This window comes from Pinus tabuliformis, chromosome 1_2, assembly GCF_031772625.1.
Source record: "Pinus tabuliformis cultivar Carrire ecotype Pingquan chromosome 1_2, CPIR1, whole genome shotgun sequence".
NCBI classification, from domain to species: Eukaryota; Viridiplantae; Streptophyta; class Pinopsida; order Pinales; family Pinaceae; genus Pinus; species Pinus tabuliformis.
The window spans coordinates 978,919,347-978,926,808 of record NC_142298.1 but is presented as its reverse complement, the minus strand read 5'-3'; the positions used below and the strand labels follow the sequence as shown (position 1 = coordinate 978,926,808).

Here is a 7,462-nt window from a genome sequence, read left to right as displayed (position 1 = left end):
TCATTCCTACTCAACCTCTGCTCATGAGTTATCAGTGATGCATGTAGTTCATCAACTGAGAAGTTTGTGAGATCCTTTGTCTCTTCTATGGTGGTGACAATCACATCGAACCTTGAGGGTAAGATCCTCAATAGTTTCTCCACAGTTCTCCTTTCTTCAAGAATCTCATCATGAGACCTTATCTGTGTGACCAGAACAATCACATGTGTGAAGAATGAGTCAATACTATCTTACTCCTTCATGTATAGATTCTCAAAATCTCTCCTCAGCAACTATAGTTTTGCTGTCTTCACTTTCTCCATGCCCTGATAGGCTGTCTTGAGAGTTTGCCATGTTTCTTTGGATCTCTTAGCTGCTGCTATCCTTGGAAACACACTCTCATGCACTGCTTGATACAAAAAGTAGAGGGCCTTAGAATCCTTCTTCTTATTGCTCTTCAACATATTTTTCTCTGCCTGAGTTAAATTATTAAACTCATTTTCATCTGCTGGTTCTTCAAAACCATCCTCAACAAATTCCCATAAGTCTTGGGAAGCAAGCAAAGCTCTCATAGTTATTGCCCAATAGTCATAGTTTTTCCCATTAAATTGTGGGAGCTGAGTATTACAGATACCCATGCTAGTGCTAGCTTCAGCCATTCTTGCACTCTTAACTATGCTTCAAGATACTTGACTGTGTATTTAAGATCACTGACTATCCTCAACAATGACACAAAAAACTGACTTGAGAAATACCTTGGATTTTTTTTGACTGAGTCTTCACTCTGCTGGAGAAGCTGTTGCAGCAAGAAACCCTTCCTTCAGCTTCTTTGACACCTTCAAAGAGCCTGGACAAGCTCTGATACCATGTTGGGAATTTCTGATAATTCCAGAAACAAAAGAACAGAGAAAAAATGCTTTGTTTCTTAACACAGGATTTTAACACAGGGAAGCTAAAATTGTTTGGGAGAACAGAGTGTTTCACATGCACAATAAAAATTTTCTTCATTAATAAAAACAACTGTTGTTACAAAAGGGATCTTCCTCTCTCAGAGGGATTACAACCAGAAACTGCTTTTGATGAGTTCCAAAAAACCTTCACTATCTCTCAAAAATTACTCTGTCTCAGCTTGAAAACTTTACACTGCTGTGTATAAAAATTTCATTCACGCTGCTGCATATTCCATTTTAATCTCTCAAAAAGACATTGCTCTCGTGCTACTGCGCATTCCTTTCGTTTTCTCAATGGACAACCACAAAAAAATCTTCACGCTGCTGCGTGCTTCCCCTTGTATATGCTATGAATAACAAAAAAAACATAACAATACTATATCCTATGCCCATACTTCCTGTGAATTAAAAAACTAATATAATTAAAAGCTTTTACCAACGTTTACCATTCACATTAAATTTCATTAATGTTTCTTTTCTGACAAAGCTAGCGGTCAACGAGAATTGTACTTCACGTCAAGTCATGGTGCAAGCATGTATCAACCGTTGATCTCATCAGACGGTTGACAAACCATATCGCGCGGCCTTTTCTGCTGAAGTTTACGCTCAATAGATCATTTTCTATGGCTGTATTTTGTTGAAAATGGATGATTTCGCTCTTTCGAGTTCACCTTCCCACTGTCATAGATTTGACTAACATAATAATAAAAATAATTGGGAATTTTCGTTGAAATTCCTGTTCGCCAATCTAATCGTAAAGTCTGTTAAGAAAGTTGTGAACCCATCATCACGTGCTGGCCTCTTTGAATGGCTCTTCACAGGATATTTAATTATGAATTTGATTGGTTAAAATTGTGCTGCGAGAATTTTTTGGGAAGTAAACTGTTTTATTTACGGTGGAAGTTTGACCGATCATAGCAAGTTTATCGAGCTATATATGATGGTGGATTGTGATATAATATATTTATTTATCATTATATAATTTCAAGCGTTTTTATTTATAAACCATTCTAGATCCATATTAAATTTTTCAAGATGTAAATTGATAGATCAAATCATTATGATTCGAACTTTTTATTTCATTTATATTGAGAGATAAGTTTTTATTTAGTTATCATTATGATTGGAATGATCCAATCATTATGACTAGAAGTTTTTATATACACCATTTCAATACTTTTAAAATTTAGACTATGGGTGATTTTCTAGGGTTACTGAGAATTATTTCAAAACACTCATGGCGATTGTTTCCGCAATGTATGCGACTACCCTTTGTTAGTAGAAGCAAACAACGACCACAACAATGGAGTATTAAGTTTTGTAGGCACTCAACAGCATCATGCTAGGGTTTCAAATCTTAGGGCCCATGCAAAGAGTTTGGTCTTAGCTTCAAGCTTGTCAGGAAATTGCCTTAATCAACCTTTTGCTCGACAATTCGAGGGATATTGAGGCTCTCGGTCAATTGTGTGCAAATCACCTATGGCCAAGCAAGTTGCATTCCATGGATCCTTTAATGCTAAGAAGCTTGTTGAGGAGTCTTCATCTTTATCTTCATTACCTTCCACAAAAGTGGGTTTGGTTATTTCTACATTTATGTGTGAAGTTGTAGATTTGATCAAGATTGCAATGGAAACTCTATATCTGTCAGTGGTCGCTTTATTCTTGAGATATTTTCCACTTCATGGCTATTCCATTTGTCGAAAACCTCTTCATCTTACTGCTTTTGTTACAAATAGGAGAGGTCTTCTTTTGCCATAGGGCTCTTCTTGTACCCAAGTTGAGGCCATTTCTACAGATCTCTTGAACTTTTTAATCTTCATGAGGCCAATCTTTGGTGGTACTTTCTATATCTAAGTGAAAACAATTGGTCTAGTATCTACGCTTGCTACCAGAATTCAAGATTAGACAGGAATCCCTTCCATCTTTAAGTGCCTCCTACATAGATGTAGGTAACTTCAAGAAGGGAATTCACTAAGAGAATATGGCATAACCAAGGACACTACAATCTTCCTAGTTTCAACGTTAAATGATAGAGCCAAAGGTTGGGGTGCACCCTTTGCTTCTCATTGTATGGTCTTAAAGATGCCTTTAAGCTAGGGCTATCTCATCCAACCTCCAAAGAGCTCTCAGGGCTAGCCTTCATTGTGAATCAAGCGAAAGATATTCCAACTATCAAAGTGGAGCATCCCCAATCCCATAATTTTTACATGGATTAGTTGAAGCATGGCATTATTTGTTGTTTTAATGGGTTATGGTCATCAACATTTGTGCTTTAGGAATGGGTTCATTAGTCCTGGCTCCCGAATATAGATTTGCCTTTTTATTCAAAGGGTTTCTTTGTAGTGTATTTTAAAGATATTCAAGACTATTGAAAGGTTTTTGAACAAGGACTCTATTTTTGGGGTCGATCTTGGCTCTTTTGTAAACCATGGTTTACTAGTTTTAACCCTCTTTCTATGCCATCTCTGACCATTCTAGTTTGGGTTAGACTCCTGAATATGCCTCTGAATTTACTACATCAAGAGGTCTTAGTTGATGTGGGAAACTCACTTGATTGTTTCATTAAGGTAGACACAAAAAGGCTTGAGAAGGGTATTGTGATGTTTGCTCACATATGCATTGAAATACATCTCTGCAAAGCACTATCAGGTAAAATTCTTCTCAATTGGAGGGGCATTATTTTTTCATAGCTAGTGGAGGGCTATGAAAATATGATTTTTTGTTGCAGGATCATCAATAGCCCAGTCATCTCCATAATTTTCCCTTGTCCTCATGGACTCTCTCCTCCTCCGTATGTTAAGAATAAGATCCAAGGATGGCAAGATCCAAATGATCCAATAAGATATAAGAAACCTTCAACTAAAAAGCGAGATAACATGCAACAACAGTGCCATCTTATCCTTCAGATGTCGAGGCCCACCCTTCAAATGTAGACGCAAGAGACACAACTGTGTCCGTAGATTCATCAATGAGCGAGCACAATTATTTCCATGAATTAGATCCCTCAGATAGTGATATGGAAACAACTACAATTACAAACCCCCTCGAATTGAAATTGACTCAGGGAAATGCAATAATTGTCTCCTCTACATCTGTTTTCTGAGAACTCCTTAAAATTAATTGATGTTCACAAGAAAAAAGGAAAAAGGGACCTTCAAGAAATCCCCAATCAATCATGAGGTCAATTACCATGGTAACAGTAAATGTATGAGCATTTTCATTTTTAGGTTATCTTGCCTTTTGAGTTTGGTTTTGGATAAATTCCTTAGGTACTGTCCAATCCAAATTCCTTAATTTTCATGTAATCTTCTGTTAGTTTGGCTTTATATATTGGATTTAGTTGGACTTCCCCTAGAACTAACCAAGCCAATTTCTTAATTTGTATGTACTTAATTGATTAAAAAATAATACAATTTTTAATTCACTAAAAAAATTCAAAATACAAACTCCATATATACATTAAACATACAATTTAAACAACAAAAAATTATATACGAAACATAAAACCATTATTTTGTAAATTACTTGGTAAAACATCACCAATTACTTTGGAAAAAGAACTTCATAATTTCTGTATCATGCCAAAGAAAGGAAATGAGTTTATTGTCTTATGTCACTGCTGACATCTATGATGGTTTGTAGCTATTAGTTTGTCCGTACTTGATTTTTTTTTTTGATTTTTTTTTCAATCTTCTATAGTGAACATTATGCTTTTCCTTGAAAATTTTGGGTGACATCAGCCTGTCGTTGCATACGCAGCTAGGGTGGAGTCATCCTTCCATGCACGATTGACCAAGGTGATCAGATAATACAGGGGTACTGCAAATCCGGCTGCGTCTCGTCGTCAAGCGAGGGGGCGAACGGAAGCGTGCAGGCTAATGGAGGATCCATCAACTCCAAATCTCCTTCCAATAATCGCACCACCGTTCCCATTGAAGGTCTCATAGCCGAATTGCTTTGAATACACCACAGCGCTGTTTTGATCAACCGATAAGCCTCATCCATCTCCTCTGGTTTTTTCAATTTCAACCCACTCTCAATCAATTCATCCATTTTCCCTTGCCTCGCCTTCTTGAAAGCAAGAGAAGGAAAATACCAATTTTCCGAATCCTGAGAGTTATCCACATTCCTGCTCCCCCTGATTATTTCCAGAAGGACCATCCCGTAGCTGAACACATCCGTCTTGTAAGTGATTCCCCACCCCATAAACCACTCGGGGGCCATGTACCCGGGCGTCCCTCTCACCCCTGTCACCACACGACTCTCCGAATCTCTATTCAGAGACCTCGCCATGCCGAAATCGGAGACTTTCGCTTTGAAATCCTCATCCAACAGAATGTTCTGAGGTTTGACATCCAGATGCAGAATACCAAGTCTGGACTCTTCGTGCAGGTATGCAAGTCCCCGGGCTGTGCCGAGAGCAATGGAATATCTGGTCTTCCAATCCAACTTTCTATCCGAAGCGAACAGCCATCTATCCAGAGACCCGTTGGGCATAAATTCGTAGACGAGAATACGATGCGGGCCTTCCACACACACACCTCGCAAGCTCACTAGATTGGAATGATTTAGGGACGATATGGTGACGATTTCTGCACAAAACTCCCGCTGTCCATGCCCAGTCTCATTCAGTAGACATTTCACGGCAACTTGAGTACCATCAGTCAAGGTTCCCTCGTAGACTTTTCCAAATCCTCCCCTTCCAATCTCTTTGCTGAAGCTGCCCGTGGCTGTATCCAGGGCCTGGAAACTGAATATCGTTGGAAGACCTGTCAGATTCAACAGATAATCTCCATTAAAATCATCTGGCGCAACTTCAATCGCGTGTTTAGGCGAAATCTCGACACCTACAATCGCACTGGGAGAAGAAATCTCTGCACCTTCGATTGCCCTGGAACGAGAACGTTCTTTCCGTTGTTTCCACCGTAAAAAGAATCCCCTGCCGGAATGACAGCTAATATGCTTATTACGATCACGACAGTGATAAAGAAGCTAGTACGATTACCATTGAGAATGCCCAACACACATGACAACAGAAAAATCAGCCCAAGTACCAGCAGAAACTGTTTTGGGTTGCGCTCAAAATATTTGATAATTCTATATAAAAAGCCGCCATAATTCCGGTGCCAACTCTGACCCTGGTTCTGGGGAGTGTCCATCTCCCTTATTCACTTGCAGACAATGTGCAGAGTGATACCATTTCCCTCACTTCTTATGGATAGAGAGCTCTTCATACCAAACTTTAGACCATTCTAATATAGTGATTGATTTGATATTATGTTCATCACATGATATCGGACACAGCCTTATCGGGTATAAAACCAGTAGTACATGTAAATTCTTAAGCATCTGTACAGGTTAGATGAAAATCATGGAGTCTAGACGTGGGCATTAATAAACCCTTGACTTTTATATTTTAACACTTTTGTCATGTAGTTGGTATCAGTGGGGTTTGGATTTTATCCATTCTTAAACCGTTTTTAAGAATTAAACTATACCAAAGGTCATACAAGTTCCACTGAGCTTGGCACAACCCTCCTAGTAACATCAGATTTTGAGTTGACCTACCCGCTGCTCATAAAAATCATTGGTAATATTCGATGAAATTTCCACTTGTGTGTGTTTCACTTCTTGGCCTCTGTGAATTGGTCGTTGCACGGTATTTAATTATTAGTTTGGTTGCTTAAAATTTCGCTCATGGAATGGGTCGTTGCACGGTATTTAATTATTAGTTTGGTTGCTTAAAGTTTCGTTCATGGAATTTTTTTGGGATGTAAATTGGTACATTTACAGTGGACATTCTGTCTTCTATTATTAGGGATAGTTACATTAAACCTTGTCACATATGGTCTCTTTTTAATGATGATAAGTTTGGTGGGTCAAAATTGTGTTGAAGGATTTTTTTTGGAAATATATTGGTCTATTTTTACTTCTCATCATAGATGTTTTAAATTTTGCAAAGTTTTATATTTTTAAAACCTGCGGAGGTTTGTATTTTTGGTGACTATAGGCCGGGTGGTAACTTGAATAATTTAAAATCTCTATAAAATTTATTTATGATTAATCATAAAAACTTGTACAGATTTAGTTATTGTAGTTAAATTTATTAAGTATGTTTATTTATATAATTATTGTATATTATTTATGATAATTATTGTTATTGGAGATTTTTATTTGGTGTAGATTAAAAATTTAGTTTAACTGTGTTAAATTTATTTTTTTAATATATTTTTCAATTAATTTGTCTAAATTTTAATAGAGGTTTGTTAAAATTATTTAATTGTGTAGTGTGAACAATTTTAATACATTTAAGATTTGAGAAATGGTTCATTTATATATTCAAAATTGCAATTTAAATAATAATAAAAAAATTGTAAACCTATAAGAAATAGATCAATTCGTGATTGCCAAATTATAAAACAAAAAATAATCTATCAGATTCAAAATCAAATCCTCATGAATCAAACCAATAAATAAAAAATAATTATTTTTTCAATAATAATATCATTTCAAAACTTCATCAATTAATTTTG

At 36.7% G+C, this 7,462-nt stretch overlaps 1 pseudogene; it reads right to left on the bottom strand.

Moving 5' to 3' along the window:
• Positions 1-4,715: 4,715 nt before the first annotated feature.
• LOC149209274 (G-type lectin S-receptor-like serine/threonine-protein kinase SD2-5 pseudogene) lies at positions 4,716-6,045 on the bottom strand (annotated as a pseudogene).
• Between the last annotated feature and the right edge of the window lie 1,417 nt (positions 6,046-7,462).